Genomic DNA, 21,021 nt, shown 5'->3' with positions numbered 1-21,021 from the left:
AGTCAAAGTATAGCTTTGAAAGATGTAGAGATCTAAGAATGATGTCACTCGTTAAATCTTGACTTGGATTCTGATCCGTCAATATCAGAATATGTAATTGAATTTGTATGGAAACGATTGTATATCGCTGTGAGCATAGTTAATAATTTTTTTGAATCAAAGTTGAAGAATGTACAGTATAACATATTAATTGTGAACTTATATATTTCCCGGGAATTACCTACCCGTTAAAGATTTTACAAGTAATATTTTGTACAAAAGAATTTTCATTACAGTCTTTATGAAAATATATGTATGTATATTTCTTCAGATGTAATACGGATTTAATGAGTTAATATCATATTAAGCTCATTTGATTTTCGGCTTGACTTAGAAATGATTAATCTCTAAAACATTAAAGATTACATAATCTTTGCGGAGTTTTTCACTAATGAAATCAACACTTCATTATTTATTCTTATTGATATTACTCGGTGAAGGATGTTGGTGCTCGTGAAATTTTTGTGAACCTTACAAGGCACAGATGGTGTTTTCTGGAAAGTTTTGAGTATATCGAAATTGAAAATGTAAAATCAATTATGTAATTGATTAATACACTTGGTTTATTATGAAATGGAATTCATTGGGTTGAAACAGAGATTGTAGTTAACAATGGTTAAGTTGTTAAGGAAGGATGTACATCATTGCATATTAGTAATATGAACTAACCGAGTAGTACCTACCAGTTAAGATACACATGTAATAGCTTAGTACGAAAAGATTTATTTTGATTTCAAAATTCATATATATTAAATATACATAAAATTTCTTCAGAGGAAATGAGTTAATACTTCATCGGTTATTGTTGCTGGTATTTCTTGGTAACTACGGTGCGTATGACGTTGATGCTCGTGGAACAGATTGTGAAGTTGAGGTTTGCGATGCGGATGTTGTTGGTGTTGTTGTCGGTGGTACTGTTGATGCCGGTAATGCTGCTGGTGCTTGTAACCTTTGTACCATATTCTCCAAAGCCACTACCCGAACGCGAAGCTCGTTGACTTCTTCTACTACACCGGGATGATTGGCGGTTCGGACGAGCGGATGAATAAGATCCAGAATTTGAGATAGTATATTATCGTGATGAGATACTCTGGAAATGAGAGAGAAAATGGTATCTCGAACTGGTTCGCCGGTAAGTGCTTCAGGTTCTTCGCCAAGAGGGCAATGTGGTGGATGGAAGGGATCACCTTCTTCTTGTCTCCAATGACTAAGCAGGCTACGAACTCATCCCCAATTCATCCAGAATAGGTGATGACTGATTGGTTGATCCATTCCGGTTACACTGTCTTCGGAATTCAGGTGAATATCCATATCGGAATAGCTGTTGGAGTTTAAGGAATTTGAACTAGATACGGGATGCATCTTGTATAATTATGAATTAGATTATAAAATTTAGTTTGGTATTCTTCAATACATAATTTACATATGTATATATAATACCAAATTCCATAAATCACGGAGAAATTTTTGGAAGATGTCAGGAAAAGTTTACAGTAACAGATACGCTAAGATATGAATTTTTGTCTATACACTATTTATGCAATAAATGCAGGAAAACGTGTATAGACTTAAGAATGATAAGCATGTAATTTCCGACAAGAAATGATAAGCATGTAATTTCCGATAAGAAATGATAAGCAAAACTTTTAACATGCAGACACGGTTGAAGTCCAGACTTACTAATGCATCTTAACAACTATCAGTTAGACACACTCATGCAAGACCTGGTTCGCTAGGACCAACGCTCTGATACCAACTATGACGATCGCTCCAAATCCATATGGACGAACACGTCATTCATCGATTTCATTACGAGGTATTTGACCTCTATATGATACGTTTTGTAAACATTGCATTCTTTTGAAAAGGCACACCATAAATGAATATTTAAATCAAAGGTTTTCGACATCTGGTGATTTCTACATAGACAATCACCGTAAATAATAGTTTACAATAGTACTTCCGTTGAAAATGCATTCAAAGTAAGATACATGGTGATGATTTGGTGAATGCAACGTTTTCTTGAAAAATATGCCATGTAAGACTCCATGCACATAGCTTGTCTAACATATAAGCAAACAGCAGAAGACTTCTAGGGAACCTGAGAATAAACATGCTAACAAGTGTCAACACAAAGGTTGGTGAGTTCATAGTTTTAATGTTTTGCATTATCTGTACGTAAAGGTGGATCACAAGATTTCAGTTGTTTCATCCAGAAACGTTTATCAAAATATTCTACAAGATTGAGCACCCTGGTAACTAAGCTTTAATGTTATAATAAGTACCCCTGTTTTAATATACATGCAACCAACATGTACAATACACGCAAACCAACGTGTACTAAACTCAAATAGCATACGTCTGTTTAATAGTTCAGGCTAGGGTTTCTAAACCTGGAACAGACGGGGATGTCAAGCCATATGGATCCATATACAACTACTCGCGCTCACCAGTTCTTATAACCGGCAGTTACTAGTTACCAAAGCTAAGGGATTTTCGGTTCAAACTTAGTGTAGAATTAAGTATGTACTTGTATCCATTGCGTTTAAAATAAAGTGCATTTATTCTCAGCCCAAAAATATAGATTGCAAAAGCAATTAAAAAGGGAGCAAATGAAACTCACCTTAGCAGCATATAAAGTCGTTCATCAAAATGTGAGCGAAACTCGGATTACCAAATAACCATAGATCTCAACCTAGAGAACATATGTTGGTAAATAAATGTCTATCAAGCTAGGTCTGGTCATAGTGTATCACAATCCTAATGCTCGAGATCGACATACAATAGTTATCAAAAGTTATTTCAAAAAGTCAATCTGACTCAATACAATAGTTGAATGATCATGGCAATCGAACCATTTTTAACATTTCACATAGTTTTCCAATTCTTGTAAAATTAAACTATAGTTTTTATAAGACTTTAAAATATGATAAAACAATCAATTTTGACAATTGTTCATCAAAACAAGACGTGCCTTATATAATGATTCATTTACTCGGCTAGTAGTATTCAAAAATCCAATTTATCAATCTCATAAACAAGTTGTTTAAATCTTAATTGCAGATTCAAAAGCAATTCCAATTAACGTCAATCATAATTCAGTTGATCATATCTTTTAATTCGTTCATCGAAATTACGCGATTTCTAAATGAAAAGTTATTGATTTTTCGCCAGCTTTCCAAAAACATTCATATCATATACCTTTTATCAGTAATATATGTATTTAATTCGTGATTCATCATAAACTGTTTAACGACAAGATTTAGTATACAAGCATGCATAAACATATATACTCGAGCACTAGACATGTATACACTATTAATATATAAAAGATAAGATATGAATGCTTACGTATCAATATTGTGATTCAATATTGCAGGAAAGTACGTAGACGCAACGGAGATGATAAACACTAAGTTTGACTTTACGAGCATACCCTCGAACCATACCCATAACTTCCATAGCTATAACCCATAATTTCCTTATCTATAACCCATAATTTCCTTATCTCTGCCCCGCTCGTAAAACCCGTTTTTAAAAGTGACACGCTCATAACCTCGTCGTAGTATTTTATGTATAAATGGTAAAAATACTAATAATGATAATAAGATTAATAATAATATTAATCTTTAATACTAATAATAATAATAATAATAATAATAATAATAATAATAATAATAATAATAATAATAATAATAATAATAATAATAATAATAATATATAATATATATGTGTGTATCGAGAGATAGATAGATGATTACACTGGAACTAGAAGTCGAGCTTTTATAGCATGTCACCTGATTTCTCTGTCCATGCGATCGCATGGCTGTAGAGGGTTAATCCCATGCGATCGCATGGGATGCTTTTCCAGCCCATACTTGTTTGTTTACTAGCTTGTCGACATATTTAAATATAATATATATAATATATGTGATGCCCCGTACAAAACCATCGTGTACGAATCATCAACAACAGGATCATTACAAGGTCAAACACTATATGCATTTTCAAAACAAGTTTGTATTCATGATAAAAGGTGACGTCATAACCAACGTCAAATGTTCAGAGCCCTAACACGAAGAGGTGCCGTCCTCTCCTTTCGGCTTAAAGCGTCAGCTACAACATTAGCCTTTCCAGGATGATAACGAAGTTCACAATCGTAGTCGTTCAGCGTCTCGATCCATCGACGCTATCTCATATTCAGTTGCTTCTGATCGAAGATGTGCTGGAGGCTCTTGTGGTCGGTGAAGATAGTGCTCTTAGTCCCATACAAATAATGTCTCCACAATTTGAGCAAAAAGATGACAGCTCCCAGTTCGAGATCGTGAGTAGTGTAGTTCCATTCGTGAATCTTCAGTTAACGGGAAGCATAGGCAATAACCTTTGATCGTTGCATCAGTACACAACCAAAACCACTCTTCGATGCATCACAATAAACAACAAAGCCGTCACTGCCCTCAGGAAGTGATAGGATAGGTGCGGTGGTTAACTTCTTCTTCAAAGTTTGAAATGCTGATTCGTGTGCGGGTTCCCAAATGAACTTCTTCCCTTTGTGAGTCAGCGCGGTCAAAGGACGCGCAATCAGAGAGAAACCTTCGATAAACCTTCGGTAATAACCGGCGAGACCTAGGAATTGGCGAATATGCGTCGGAGTAGTGGGGGTCTCCCACTTGCTGATAGCTTCAATCTTGGCGGGATCAACTTTGATACCCTGGTCGCTCACAACATGTCCCAGAAATTGGACTTCCTTCAACCAAAATTCACACTTGGAGAATTTCGCATAAAGTTGCTCTTGTCTCAAGAGTTCAAGTACTAGCCGGAGGTGTTGCTCATACTTTTCTTCGCTCTTAGAGTAGATGAGGATATCATCTATGAAGACGATAACAAAATTATCCAGGTACGGCTTGCAGACACGATTCATGAGGTCCATGAACACGGCAGGTGCGTTTGTTAATTCGAATGGCATCACGAGAAACTCATAATGACCAGAACGAGTTCTGAAAGCAGTTTTCATCACATCACTTTCCTTCACCCTCAACTGGTGATAACCGGATCGCAAATCGATCTTTGAGTAAACACTCGATCCTTGTAGTTGATCATAAAGATCATCAATGCGGGGAAGAGGATATCGATTCTTGATCGTCAATTTGTTGAGTTCACGGTAGTCGATACACATACAGAAGGATCCATCCTTCTTCTTCACAAACAACACAGGTGCGCCCCAAGGCGAGAAACTTGGTTGGATAAATCCACGGTCTAACAGCTCTTGTAGTTGACTCTGTAATTCTTGCATCTCGGAAGGTGCGAGTCTATAAGGTGCGCGAGCTACAGGTGCAGCTCCTGGAACTAAATCAATCTGAAACTCTACGGCTCTCGGCGGCGGTAATCCAGGCAATTCCTCTGGGAAGACATCGGAAAATTCGTTCACAATTCGAACATCGTTCACGCTCTTCACCTCAGTTTCTACCGTTTTCACATGCGCTAGGACAGCAAGACGTCCCTTCTTCATGATCTTTTGCACTTTCACGCAACTAATGAGGTTCAACTTCGAGGTACATCTCTCTCCGTAAATGATCAGTGGTTCACCGTCTCCGTGTGGTATACGAAGTGCTTTATCTCCGCAGATAATATCGGCTCTTACTCTGGTCAACCAATCCATACCAATGATCACGTCAAAACTTCCCAATTTGATAGGTATCAAGTCAATCTTGAAATCCACACCAGCTATGTTGATAATAGCTCCTCGACTAATATGGTCAACTTTCTCAAGTTTTCCATTGGCGACCTCGACAAGCATACTTTCTTTTAACGGGACTAATGACCAATTAATCTTATCGCAAAAATGTCTACATACATAACTTCTATCGGCACCAGTATCAAATAAGACAGAAGCTAATAGATTGTTGATAGTGAATATACCTGTCACCAAGTCGGGATTCTCGCGTGCATCCCTTGCATTAACATTGAAAGCTCTACCTCGCGGTGGTCCGCCGTCTTTTCTTTTATTGGGGCACACATTTCTGAAATGGACCGTCTGTCCGCATTCGTAGCACTTTTTCGGTCCATTGGTGTTCGGTTTCCCATTCAAAGTGGTGACCTTGCAGTCTTTCCCGATATGCCCAGTCCTTTGGCACTTTTCGCAAACAACATTACAATACCCAGTATGGTGTTTGTAGCACCTCTTGCATTGTGGTAAGGTTCCCTTGTAGTTCGGGTTTGAGTTGGTGTTCAGATTGGGGTTTCCACCGTTGTTGTTTCCTCTGAAACCCTCATATCGTTTTGCCGGGTTTTACTCATAGGTCCTTCCCCTGTTGTTATCCCATTTGCGCTTCTCGCTACTACCCGCTTCAGACTTAGTTTTCTCTGGTTCATCGATGATGATTTGGTTCATTAAAGTATGCGCCATGCGCATCGCTTTCGGGACATTTGGTGGCTTGGATGAGGTGACGTTTCCCTTAATGCTCTTAGGAAGTCCCCAAAAGTACCTTTCCATTCGCTTGAATTCCGGGGTGACCATTGTCGGACACATCAGGGCTAATTCCAAAAATCTCCGGTTGTAACTATCCAGGTCATTCCCAACAGCCTTTAACTGCATGAATTCAATCTCCATCTTATGGATCTCGGTCCTAGGGAAATATTCCTCAATCAGGGCCCCCTTGAACTCCTCCCATGGAGTAGCAAACGCCTCATCGATACCCTTTGCTTGAGCCAACGTGTTCCACCACGTTAGCGCACCGTCAGACAGAGTGCATGAAGCAAACTTGGTTTTATTCGCTTCCGAGTAGTTACTAACTCGAAACACAGATTCTAATTTTTCGAACCATCTAGTGAGACCAACCGGTCCCTCTGTTCCACTGAAGTTATGAGGTTTGCAGCTTTGGAACTATTTGTACGTGCACCCATTACGAATGGGCTGAATAACCGGTGGCGGTGGCGGTGGAGCTTGGGGTTGCATTTCCGCAATGGCTGCGGCTACCCTTTCGGCAATCATCTCCTCGATTTGGGTTGCGATAGGTGTTGATGTTGATCGTCCGTTGGCCATGATGTTCTAAACAAAATTTTTGACTCAAGTCAAAATCCAGTATGCAAATAGTAATAATACAGTATGGTAACCAACATGAAATCAACACATCACATGTTTATTAAGTAATGCAATCCAGGTACAAATACCACAGAATCATCATACAGTAACGTAAATAGAACATCGTGCAAGAATTAAATAACGCAAAGTTCCATTCATTAATAATAATAAGTTGCATACATCTGTATAAGTTCGTACAATACATAAGTGAAACATAAAACTACAACTAGATTACATAATGAAATCTAAATACAAAAGTCCTACGGTGATGGTGGGTGTAGGATGTCTAATACATGAGACATCTGGTCCTCGAGCTCAGTTACCCGAGCACGGAGGATCTCCACCTCCCTCATCAGTTCCTCGACAGAGGGAGTAGGTGGGGCAGGCGGTGCAGTCGGTACGGGTGGTGCTGGTAGAGGTGGTGGTGCTGACGGTCTGGCTCCAGAAGTAGAGGCTGCGAGGCGGTAAGGCTTACGGATGAACGGATCAGCGGGATACGGCACAAGCCGCTTTCAGGCGGTAACCCTACGACGTCGACCAAATGCGTCAGTGAATGCTCGACCTCCGTTGATCCCCGGAATAATGGTACCGTAGAAACGGTACCACTTCTTCGGCGGGGTGGAGGGTGGCTGAACAGGTGCATCATCGGGATCCTCCTCGTCGGAGTCATCGGTGGAATCCTCGCCACTAGAGTCGTCTGAGGATGTGTCATCGGATGACGGGTCATCTGAATCGTGTGGAGGTGGCTGCACGGGTGGCTGTACTGGCTCCCCTCGGGCGGCCATCATCTGTCGGTATCTGAAGGGTGGAATAGGCACGAGACGTCCGTCAGGGGCGCGTCGGACCCTCCCCAAATTCCGCGGGAATCACAACATCACCGGAGCGAGGCTGTGACCCCGAGGGTCCTGGGGCAGATGGAGCTGGAATCTTCGGGGGGCCCTGGGCTCCGTCTACAGTAACCACTGGGGCGGGAATATGGCTGCTAGCTCCGGAAGTCGAAGCGCCTGGGTCACTGGTGGGTAACGGGATCGGTGGATCGGCAACAGTGGCAGGTGAAGTGGCTGAAGTGTCTGAAATGCCCAAAACGATAGCAGGTGAAATATCCGACATCTGAACAAGGAAAAATAAATTTTCCATGTCAGTAAGTCATAATGCAAGCACGTATTAGGCCAAGTAACTACAAAAGTCTAAATCATGTGTAACAGTAAGTAGCATCGAAATAACGACAAGTATCATGCAATCGAAAGCAGATAATAGCATGCAGTAGCGAAATCATGTAATAGCATACGGCATATAGCAGTAAAAGTAAGCAGCAGCATGCAGTAAGTTCAGCGAAAACAAATAAACTAGCAAGTTGTAGATTAGTCCTATTAGTGAATCCTACTCGGATCGGTCTTAGACTCACTAATGCAACCTAATTCCCTACAACCAATGCTCTGATACCAAATGTGATGCCCCGTACAAAACCATTGTGTACGAATCATCAACAACAGGATCATTACAAGGTCAACCACTATATGCGTTTTCAAAACAAGTTTGCATTCATGATAAAAGGTGACGTCATAACCAACGTCAAATGTTTTACAATCAAAAGTATGCTTCAATGAACAGAAGCAAATAGTAGTAGTACGTGACCCTTAGGTCGTTACAAATCATAGTTCAAAAGTATTAAAGTTATGAATGCAAGATAAACAGTTCATGCGGTGATGACTCTAGAGCAGCGGGTGTCTACAGCAAGACTAGTACACAGCGGAAGCAACCTTAAGCACCTGAGAAAAACATGCTTAAAAACGTCAACACAAAGGTTGGTGAGCTATAGTTTAAGTATAAATGTATGTAAGTTAGGCCACGAGATTTCAGTGCTACAAAGAGCGTTTCAAAACAGTATGATAAAGTATATGTTTAACCGTGGGCACTTGGTAACTAACTTAACGTTTATACCCCCTGAAAGTACACTTAGAAAGTGCATATGATTACGAAGTATTAAACACTCGTTAAATGCTAGCGCTACTATCCCGAGTGGGGATGTCAAACCCTATGGATCCATATCTAAGATTCGGGTTCACCGGTTCAAAAACCAATGACTAAACGTTACCGAGCTAAAGGGAATGTTTATGCCGTTGTATAACCCACACATATATAAGTTTAAGTACTCTTGCCTAGTATGTAAAACGTAAAATGCGCATGTATTCTCAGTTCCCAAAATAGTTAAAGTAAAAAGGGAATGCTATAACTCACAGCGATAAAGTGGTGTTAAAGTCGAGTCGGGAAGTAAGCAAGTACGTAGGTCCGGAAAGTCCTCAACCTAAGTCAAATAGTACTAAGTCAGTAAATCGTCCCAATAGGTTTAAATGTAAGTAAATTAGGTCTTAAGGGTCATCATCATTCATCATCAAACAAAAGGTGTAAAGTAAGTTTTGTTTATGAAAGAAGTTTAAAACAAAGGCTGACATCGGTCAGTCACCACGGCCTCAATACCTACGGAAATAAGGTGAGACCAGTGGCCATGGCTCCATATATAAGTCCTTTAGTTGTGTTAAAAATCCCAGAAGTAAACTCGTCTTCATTTGACCGTGGCTACGGTCTAAGTACGAGTAGGTCAGAATTTTCAGCACAACGTTAAAAGACATAGTGACGTTCGGAGGGCCATAAATCCTAAACCGTAACTCGGATTAGGACGAGTCCTAAATGAAAAGTTATCTACTCGAACAGAGATATCTGAAAATCATATTTACAGTAGCCCAGGTCGTACGGGTCAGACACAGAAACAGTAAAACAGTAGGTTCCGGTGGTTCTTGGTACTTGATGCTTATCACGGTTCTCATCCTTGATGCATATAGCTTCAAATGTACAACTCGTTGATGTGTTTGCATCATCTTAACCAAGGTTTCACCATCATAACACTTGTGTAAGTCCAAGACATGTAGCACAACTCATTTAAGTGTTGCAAGTGTTTTGATGAACCAAAGTTACATCAAAGTCTTAGATCCGACACATACATGAACTATAAAAGTAATATTGAATTATAAACTTGAAAGTAAACTAACTAATCAAGATCTTAAGATGTAGAACATAGTTCTTAGTTAGATCTTGAAGATCCAAGACCCAAGGGTCTAGATCTAAAGTTATTAAGTTAAATCTAACACAAGTGTATGAAGTTATAACTAAAGAGTTACACTTCCATGTTCTTGAACTTTCAAGTTAACCTTTGTTCAAGAAAAATGAGATCAAGATTAACTAGTAATACTTGACCAAATCACAACTTTAAAGTACATAAAATGAAGAAATAATCTAAATACACAAGTAATAAGTTCATGGGTTTCATACTTTTAAAGATTCAAGCCTAAGTCTTGATCTTTAGAAAGTAAACTTTAAGTTTACTTCATGAACACAAGTATGATTTTAACTCATGAACTTTAATTTTCTAAAACTTTAAATGTAGAACATAAACTTGGAAGTTTAAGCTCTCTTATGTTCTTGTAAATACAAGATAAATGAAGAACAAACTAGCAAGTTTGATTCTTGATAATTAGTAAGTAAACAACTAACAACTAGTAAGTAAGTAAACCATAAACAAGAACAAGTAACAACAAGCAAATGATGATGATTATGGGTGTATTATGTTTCGGTTTTGGCTAAAGAAAAGAAGGAGAAAATAACTTGTAACTTACAAAGTTAGAGAGAAAGGAAAGACGAGAGAAAGAGTGCAAGTTTGTGTGTGTGTAAAATGTGGAGTGAACAAGTGAGTAAGTAAACAAAATTTGAAAACAAAAACTTCTCCCAAGGCCATTTGGCCGTCGACTTTTGCAAGGAGAGAGGGGAAGAGAAAAATTCACAAGGTTACTTCATGCATTTGGTTTAAAAGGTGGTTAATAAGTGTGTTTGCATGGGAATGAACAAGTAACTAGATTCTCATGTATTAAACTAACTAGTTTCATTCTAATGTGATACTTACATGAGTGTTGGGCTAATTAAGTCCATTAATATGGGTAGGGTGGGCTTCTAAGCCCATGTACAATTAAAAAGCCCAAGTTTGTATGTAATTCTCAAGTTAATCCAATTAAAGCCCAAGTAATTAACTAATAACCTTAGTTAATCAAAATGATTAATAAAACTTAATCATGAATGTAAATAATATCTGAAAATATTATTCGTGTAATGTATGTATGTTACAAAGACGTTTCGGGCATTAAAAGTCAAGTATGATAACAAGTAAATGTATATAAACAATACATTCATTAAATCACAAAATAATTATTATTAAATAAACGTTGGAAAATCCAGGGTCGTTACAATATATATAATTTATATAATTATTTATATATTATATTATATTTACGTGCATAGTTAACTTGTAACTTTTGTTCCGATAAGTCGTAAGTCGGCACTAGACTTATGTCCCGGTTCCGGTTTTTCGAACGTCCTTTCGTATACTGAGAAAACTTGTACTTTACGTTTCGTGACTCGTACCTTTGTCAAAATATAGATTTAAATTATCCATAAATTATACCACTTGAAATATAATTTATACATTTGAGTGTTTTGGTCATTTACTTCTATAAATCATCGTCTCGTTATTTATTAATATATATTTAATAATATTATTTTAAATCAAATCGTTTTAAGATTAAGTTAATATTTTATTTTATCACCTTGTAAAATATATATATACATTTTCATTTTGAAATAGTGTTTGCTGTAGCAAAGTTACTGTAGCAAAGTTTTTTTTAACTGTAGCAAATAGTGATTTTCGAAAACACTGTAGCATTTTGGGTACTGTAGCAATTCGAAAATACTGTAGCAAATTAGTGTTTTACTTGTTCATCTTAAACGTTTTAGTTCACTTATCTAAATACCAATCGAATTAATAATCGATTGTTTACTAAATAACTTGAAATCATATATATATATATATATATATATATATATATATATATATATATATGCACATTAAGTTATATATATATATATATATATATATATATATATATATATATGCACATTAAGTTATATATATATATATATATATATATATATATATATATATATATATATATATATATATATATATTGTTCGTGAATCTTCGAGAACGGTCAAAAAATAATTGATTACATGAATATAGTTCCAAAACTTTGAGGCTCAACATTACAGACTTTGCTTATCGTGTCGAAAACATTAAATCATTTAAAGATAAAGTTTAAATTTGGTCAGAAATTTCCGATCACATTTTTGAAATAGGTTTTCCAGATCTTAGTTCTTTCTCCTGGATTGCTAATTTGATGGACCTTTAGGGTAGTATAACTGGGTTTTGGTTTCTTTCTGACTTTTATGTGGGTTTTGGCTCTACTGGATTGTACTGGATTGCTAATTTTTATTTACTTTCAATTGCAGTTTTGTTTACTCACTTTCATAAATTTTTTGTAGGTTTTCTGATTGTGGCATCTGATATGTGTATGTATAATATGAAAAATGTATAATTTTTTGTAACCTTTGAATCCACAATCATTGATGCTAAGTCAAAAGATGAAAAGAAGCAACTTAAGGATCTTACCGGAAAGCTTTTCCAAAACATGTCAGATGTAAGTTATAATTCTGTATTTAATCTTTTTATTCAGTTGGGTCAGTATAATGCTAAGTGTATTTATATGTATATGTTTTGTATGTATATGTTTATATTTGTCTGTGCCTCTGTGGTAATTCGTTGGTATTATACTAGGGTTGTAATGAGGAATTTATAAACATAAGATAAATTGGATCCACTGCACTACGATTAAGTTTGGTTTTCAATTGTAGTCAATGAGGTGTTTCCCATTTTGATCTTTCAAGAAAACCATATATAGTATACAGATGTAATGAATTTTACCCATTTTCTCTTTTGGTTTAGTTTTCTGTTTTCTATATGTATAACTATATACATATTTTAGTATGCCCAAGTAATGAATTTGATTCATGTTTCGTCTATATCATTTTCTCTTTTCATGGGATTTGACCCATATTATTGACCAAATAATATATCAATCTTTTGTGACTTAAAGAGCAAAACCAGTATGCCATGCGTTCATTACGAGTATATTCTAATTGTTGGTTATATATGATTTTACCATTTTAAGTTGTAGTGTGTATTGTTGGTTATATATCATTATCATTAGAAAGCTTGTGATGAAGATTAAATTTTGGTACAGAAAAGTTTCCCTCAAGTTAGTTCACTACATTAACTCAATTGAGTTTTAACTGCAGGTAGATAAACAATCTGCTCATTTTTTTTATTTCACTTTAAATGTGAGCAAGCTAATGTAGGGATCAAAGTTAGAGCTAATCCATATTCTCTGATTTTATTAGGCGTGGTGAAATGGGCGGGTCATGTTGATTTTTGTTACTATGAGTTAGAAGGTATTAAATAACACGTATTTGATCTACTTTAATTTTTTTTAATGTTAACTCAGTTGTTTTATTTAGAATCATAATTTTTACACATGTTACACATGATGGTACCATATACTGTATATATATGTATGTATTTATGTCTCAGATGTGTGGTGTTGTTTAATTTTTAAAGCCAAATTAACCTTGTGGATAAGTATTATAAGTTGACATTGTTACTGATATATTTTTGTTTCAACCACAAGTTTTGTGGTCTTGACAAGTTAGACATAAACATAAACATATGTCTTTATAATTAAACCAAATGTGATCGTTAAGACTTTTTGAATGTAGTTGTTTTGAGTATTCGCTAAAACCATACTTTATGTTAGATTTGATGAAAATCTCGATGTTTATTGTTGTTTCGATGTTTTAGTTTACGGTCAGCGTTTCTTATTGTTTGTTTAGCTAAATAGTTAAATTGTATTGATACTTATTAAAATTGCAGGTTGAAGAGATCTTATCAAAAGAGATTTGTGTTGCCCCCTTAAATTATTTTCAAAGAATGGAGGTTTTTTGGGAAGGTTGTAAATAAAACATTCAGTTCTACAATCTAATATCTACAAAAGATCACCCGTTGTGGATTTGGAATCTTCCTATTTGCATTCAGTTTTAGCCTCCAGATTATCGGTAAATCTCCTACTCTTTTTCGGTACAACTAGCATATATCCAACATTATGAATATGAGTACATTATGAATATCGGAAGTTTTCACTATCATTTAGAAGAGTAAATTAAAAATATAAATTATAATTCTATTTTTTTCGGCGAGTTAAATGTGAGTACGTTTATGATGTGCAATGTTTACTTATACTTTTATATAAATATAGTATAGTTTTGGTATTCTGCAAGTAATGTGATCTTATTTATTTACAATCTGTTAATTTTGATAAGTATAACAATATATATTTTAAGTCATTGAGAATTTCCTGGTACAGTTGCTACAATTGGAGCAAGGAAATATATTCTCCAGTCAATAAAGAAATGTGTTATATGCCCCAACAACCAGGTGAATTAAGTGGCGAATTAAGCATGGTTTTAAAAAACGGTTGAGGCGTACGGAGTATATAAAATTTAAAATTAGTATAAATGTTTTTAAGTTTACGACTTATATATTGAACTTCGAATATGTTTGAAAGGTTATGACTTTGTATATTTATATTGAACTTTGTCTATTGTGGAATCATTAAGCACTTTATATATTTATGTATTTTTTTAACTCCGCCTCGAACGTACGCCTCGGTTCGCCTCAAGGCGTACGCCTCGCCTCACAAAGGGAAAACGCCTCGAGGCACGTTTCCGTTTTTTTAAACCTTGGAATTAAGTGATTTTATCATGAAAGATGTTCATCAAAGATACTTGCATGCTAAAGATTACATTTATGTTACCTTGATCTAGGTGAGGTTTTGGAATATTTTTGTAGTGGTGGGTGTTTGGGCGGGTTGGGTAATGGGTCGCAAATGATAATGTTGTAACTGTGGTTGGTTTGGTTCAACAGCCCATCAAACACGTGTATTTGACTATTCGTACGGAATAATTAGTGATCCCAATATCAAAATTGAATAATGACGCAAGTTTTTGACTAAAGCAATGTAAGAAGTTGTATGCACACTATCCTGACTTTCAACCTATTAAACAAAAGCATGTGTATGTTGCTTTGCTTGGATTGTATAAAAAATACTGGATAAATAGTAGTCTGCTTTCATTAGTAGTTATATCAATTTGTTTTGAAGTAGCATGTAAGCTGGTTTTGGATGTTTGGACCCATTTACTATATCATGCTATGCTATCATGTAAGCTATCATGTAAGTTGGTTTTAGATGTTTGGTCAAGAGTCCATAGGTGATGGAGTATAAACTATATGATGAAGTATGTTATTTTATGAGTATAAACTATATGATGAAGTATGTTATTTTATCTACATGTTGAAGTATGTTATTTTATCTACATGTTAGTTTATCTATGGTTTGTTTAATACATTTTGAAGATCTTTTTGGATGCGCCCAACATGTATGATGAAATGCCTACATGTGTCCTTTCCAAAGGTAAAAAGTAATCTTTATAGTAAACATCTACTCATTTTTGTTAGATTATAACATTGTCTTTTGTTACTGTTGGCTGAAGGTTAATTTTATAACTTCTCAAGTTGATTATAAGTAGTTCATAAGTTTTGAACATGGAAATATGGAAAAACAGTTCATATTTAGTTGTTCTTTATATAATCATGATACTCAAATAAGTGTGACAGATGTGGTGGCTTTTTTTTATACCTAAGATGGGAAGAGTACGAAGCCTGAAGATTGTTGTGTGATTTTGTATAACAAGTGCTGATACAATTGGTGTTTTAAGAGTCGATGTTTGTAGATGTTTCTTTGTCAATATATGTGTAACATTGTGGTAAGTTTCTTTAACAGGTTAAAAAAAACTTGCATAACATTGTGGTAAGTTTTTGGTCATTTATTTACATTAGGTTTCACCCTTTCACACGTGTATGTTTCTAAAAATTTCGTATAAGTTTCAAATCGATGAACTTGACAAGTAATGAGCTTCCTACTACAAAGAAGATGTGATGATTTTTGGAAGTAATGAATTGTTAACATGTTTTTCATTTTATTTGTTAATGTTTTGTAACTTAAAGACTATGCTTTTGAATTTCTGTTTTTAATTGTCGTTCTTTCAAGTATTTGTTTAAACTTTGTTGTTTTCTATCTCATATAACTTGATGAATTTCGTTAGTTTATATGCACGCTGATTATATGACGTATCATTAACAAAAAATTTCCTTTAAAATCCCGTGATTCCACGGGTCTTTGCACTAGTGTTTGCTATACTCGCAAACAGAATCGTGTATGTGTGTTTTTTGGGTGGGTTTGGGCTTATCTATGAGTCATATCCCACCTATACTTGTACTTCGTGATTTTCTTATAGTTAATGCTCCTAGTTCGTGTTTTTTTTTAAAAAAAAAAAAAAAATTATTATTTATTAGTATTTATTTATTATTATTATACTAAAGCATGCTTGATCCACTAAAATTTCTTGAAACAAAACCGATTAAAACCAAGTAAGAGAAACATTTTTACTAAAAGACCATCAAACTATAAACATTCTTAATACTGTAAATCCTTAATTTTTATAGCTACAAAAAATTCTGTAATAAACATTAATAATGTACATGTCAATCTATAGTTAATATTAAAATTCTAAAATGATGATGTCATTATTAGGCTAATTCCTTTGTTAAGAAAAAATCAAAAAGAAAAAGAAAAAAATCTAAACATGGTGGGTGATGTCATTAATCTAAATAATTTTGAATTAAAATTAAATTTTATTAATTAATTATTATTATTAAATCTTATTCATCTAACCGCCTCCCATATTAATTATTTTAATTTTAATTATTAAAATAATTATTAATAAGATTTAATAATAATAATAATAATAATAATTAATTAATAAAATTTAATTTTAATTCAAAATTATTTAGATTAATGACATCACCCACCATGCTTAGATTTTTTTTTTTTAATTTTTTCTTAACAAAGGAATTAGCCTAATAATGACATCATCATTTTAGAATTTTAATATTAACTATAGATTATTAAATTAAATAATTTTGAATTATTTTAATTAATTATTTTGAATTGAGTACGATAAGGTAAAAAGCTAGGCAGAAGAAACCATTCTAAATTTATATTTTAATTTACATTTTTAAAATAAACTGACAATCAATATTGTCTCTTATGATTGAATGTAGATTGTTTAATATGCATTTTAGGTTTTGATGAAATGTTCAGGAGTTTCGTAGTCGGACTCTGTGGTTACACGGGTCATTAAACTAAATAATTTTAGCATTTACGTTCACTTAATACTTAAAACATATCATTAAACTGTTTCGTTTAAACAAACCCGTGGTTCCACGGGTCATTTCACTAGTTACTATTACTATTATTATTATTATTACTATACAAATAATCGAGTTTTCTTTGTTAAACCCGCAAAATTTAAGGTTATTTTTATTTTTTTTGGATTATCAACAAATAGTAGATGAAGTTCACATGTCAATTACTATACTATATTGTGACGCCCCGTACAAAACCATCGTGTACGGATCATCAACAACATGATCATCACAAGGTCAAACACTAAATGCTGTTTGAAAACTGATAAGGCTAAAAAGGAACATATATTTCATAGCAATATCCCTCCTAAATAATAGGTTTTCATATGTAATTGTATTATATTTTCATTGTAATTGTTTAAATAAATAAGTGCGAAGACAAAAGGCGAAAACGAAGAATTGAAGACAAAAAGGTCCAAAATGCTCAAATATACAAGATACAATTAAAAAGGCTCAAAATATTGATGAAGAACGTCTAAAAATGACAAGAGTACAAGTTGCGGAACGCAAAGTACACGATATAAAATAATACGCGAAGACGTCCGAAAATCCGGAACCGGGACCTGAGCCAAGAAGAAACGCCCGACGCAATGGACCAAAAATTACGAGTCTGCTATGCACAAGAATATAATATAATATATAAATAATTATATTAATTATTTATATTTTATATTTATAATTATATTATATTATGTCGGCAAGTAAAATGCCAAAACTTGAGCTGGAAAACAAGCCCATGCAAGTTGCATGGCAAATACACTAAACCTCATGCAACTTGCATGGGGATCAAAAATCCAAAAAGTTCTATAAAAGGCAGTTTTCTGGCCGAATTGTTTTACCACACCAACACACCCATAACATAAGAATAATAATACTCCGTATAATATAAATATATATATATATATATAGTATAGATTAGTGTTATATTAGATTAGTTTGGGTTATGTAAAAGTTATTTTTACGGGTTTTAAAGTCGAAATTCTGTCCGTGTAACACTACGCGATAAATAATCAATGTAAGCTATGTTCTCCTTTTTAAATTAATGTCTCGTACTTAAGTTATTATTATGCTTATTTAAGACGAAGTAATCATGATGTTGGGCTAAAAATATTAAAATTGGGTAATTGGGCTTTGTATCATAATTGGGGTTTGGACAAAAGAACGACACTTGTGGAAATTAGACTATGAGCTATTAATGGGCTTTATATTTGTTTAACTAAATGATAGTTTGTTAATGTTAATATAAAGATTTACAATTGGGCGTCCCTATAAATTACCATATACACTCGATCGGACACGATGGGCGGGGTATTTATATGTACGAATAATCGTTCATTTAACCGGACACGGGAATGGATTAATAGCCACTAGAATAATTAAAACAGGGGTGAAATTACATTCAAGGATAATTGGTGTAATTGTTAACAAAGTAGTAAAACCTTGGTTTACACGCAGTCGATAACCTGGTGTATTCATTAAACAAAGTATTAAAACCTTGTTACAATTCGAATCCCCAATTAGTTGGAATATTTAACTTCGGGTATAATAATAATTTGACGAGGGCACTCGCATTTTATATTTATGACTGATGGACTGTTATGGACAAAAACCAGACGGACATATTAAATAATCCAGGACAAAGGACAATTAACCCATGGGAATAAAACTAAAATCAACACGTCAAACATCATGATTACGGAAGTTTAAATAAGCATAATTCTTTTATTGTATTTCTCATCGTATCTTTATTTACTGTCATTTTATTACTCGCAATTTTATTTACTGTCATTTTATTTATTGTCATTATTTTACGCACTTTAATTATCGTCATTTATCTTTGCGCTTAAAATATAGAATCGACAAACCGGTCATTAAACGGTAAAACCCCCCTTTTATAATAATATTACTACTTATATAATTATATATATTTTGTATAAATATAGTTATTAAAAATATAGTAAGTATCACCAGCTCCCTGTGGAACGAACCGGACTTACTAAAAACTACACTACTCTACGATTAGGTACACTGCCTATAGTGTTGTAGCAAGGTTTAGGTATATCCCATCCGTAAATTAATAAAACTTGTGTCATATTTTGTAGTATTTCCTAGTAAAAATAATACTATTTCGTACCCTCACGCTACGACATCAAGTTTTTGGCGCCGCTGCCGGGGACTCGGCGAAACACTATATTTTTAATTTATATTTGAAAAAAAAAAAAAAAAAAAAAAAAAAAAATTCTGTAAAAAAAAAAAAAAAAAAAAAAATTCTGTAAAAAAAAAAAAAAAAACGTAAAAAAAAAAAAAAAATTCTGTAAAAAAAAAAACGTTTTTTTTTTTAGAAAAAAAAATTCGTTTTTTAAAAAAAAAAAAAAAAAAAAAAAAAAAATTTTTAAAAAATTATTTATTTTTAAGATTTTGTCTATAAAAAAATTATTTTAAGTTTTATTACCTTTAGTTTTTTTTAGACTATAGTCGCAACTTTTAGTATTAAGTTTATTTTTGCCGTAGTTATTTTTATTTTTAGATTTTTAGGCTTTGCCGTAAAATCCCTTAAGTGCTTATTCCTTAGACTAAGTATTAGGTGCTTTAGAATTTTGCGACGCCATTTTTCGTGCTATTTTCTTATTTTTATTTTTCGACGCCTATTTTTCTACCTTTTTATTTTTTCGACACTTTTCGACGCGCAATCTATTTCTTTCTTATTTTTCGACGCTTTAGTTTTCTAGGACTTAGAAATTTTCTCTACTTCTTATCTAATTCTCAAACGGAAAGAAAAATTATTTAAGTGGTTAAATTAATGGACGTTGACATTTTTCTGGTTCGTAGTAATAGTTGGATTTGTTAGTGGCTAGTTGTGGGATTCCGATTTAAAGGGTCCTGGCTACCTGCTGCATCTTTTGGCTATTCGAAACGTGGGCAAAAATCAGAAAAGTCTATTAATTGGACAACTTAGATAAGTTTTTCTATTTTTTTTATAACTAATAGGATAATTCGTGAAATGCACCACATTGTAGCTAAAATTTGGCCATCGCAATAAAATGGAAAATTTTGAAAACAAGGCCTTGGAAACTCTTTTTGAACTCCAAAATCAATTAAATCAATACTCTCAACCGAGTGTTGATGACAATTCGGTCAGTCAATCTTGGATCGCGAACGACGAAACAATAACTGGTTGTGAAATCTGTGGAGATTATCACTCAACATGGGAATGTTACTATTACGTTCCTATGGAAAATTACGCACCCACGGAACCTGAATGGAACGATTATGAAGAACACAATTCAAATTGGGATTATTCCCAAGAATATATCCAAACTCAACAACCAGAAGACGAGGAAAATTACGTGTCCGAAAATTCTTTAGATTATATGAGAATCAAACTCGAAGAACTTGATGCTCAAAAGGAACAAATGAGAGAGTTTGTAAACCGGCAAGCTGAAACTCTATCAGATTATACACCTGTTGATCTGAGGAGTATTGTGCAAGAAAATCTCAAATCAACGAATTTTGATGAATTCGAGAGCTCCGAAATCACCAACTATCCCGATGATACTTTTTATTCAGTTTTACCAATTTCAC

General features: G+C 34.1%; 1 long non-coding RNA gene across 2 annotated transcripts; it reads left to right on the top strand.

The window, feature by feature from the left end:
- The first annotated feature begins 12,428 nt into the window (after nucleotides 1-12,428).
- On the top strand, nucleotides 12,429-14,572 carry LOC139886081 (uncharacterized). Of its 2 annotated transcripts, XR_011772254.1 has the most exons (4): nucleotides 12,429-12,700; nucleotides 13,359-13,511; nucleotides 13,990-14,171; nucleotides 14,480-14,572. It is a non-coding gene; the product is annotated as an uncharacterized lncRNA (long non-coding RNA). The 2 variants fall into 2 exon arrangements; XR_011772253.1 differs by lacking the exon at nucleotides 13,359-13,511.
- The last annotated feature ends 6,449 nt before the right edge of the window (nucleotides 14,573-21,021 follow it).

Source organism: Rutidosis leptorrhynchoides, chromosome 1 (genome assembly GCF_046630445.1).
Source record: "Rutidosis leptorrhynchoides isolate AG116_Rl617_1_P2 chromosome 1, CSIRO_AGI_Rlap_v1, whole genome shotgun sequence".
NCBI classification, from domain to species: Eukaryota; Viridiplantae; Streptophyta; class Magnoliopsida; order Asterales; family Asteraceae; genus Rutidosis; species Rutidosis leptorrhynchoides.
Note: the sequence above shows the minus strand (reverse complement) of the source record. Positions and strands in the feature narration are given on the sequence as shown.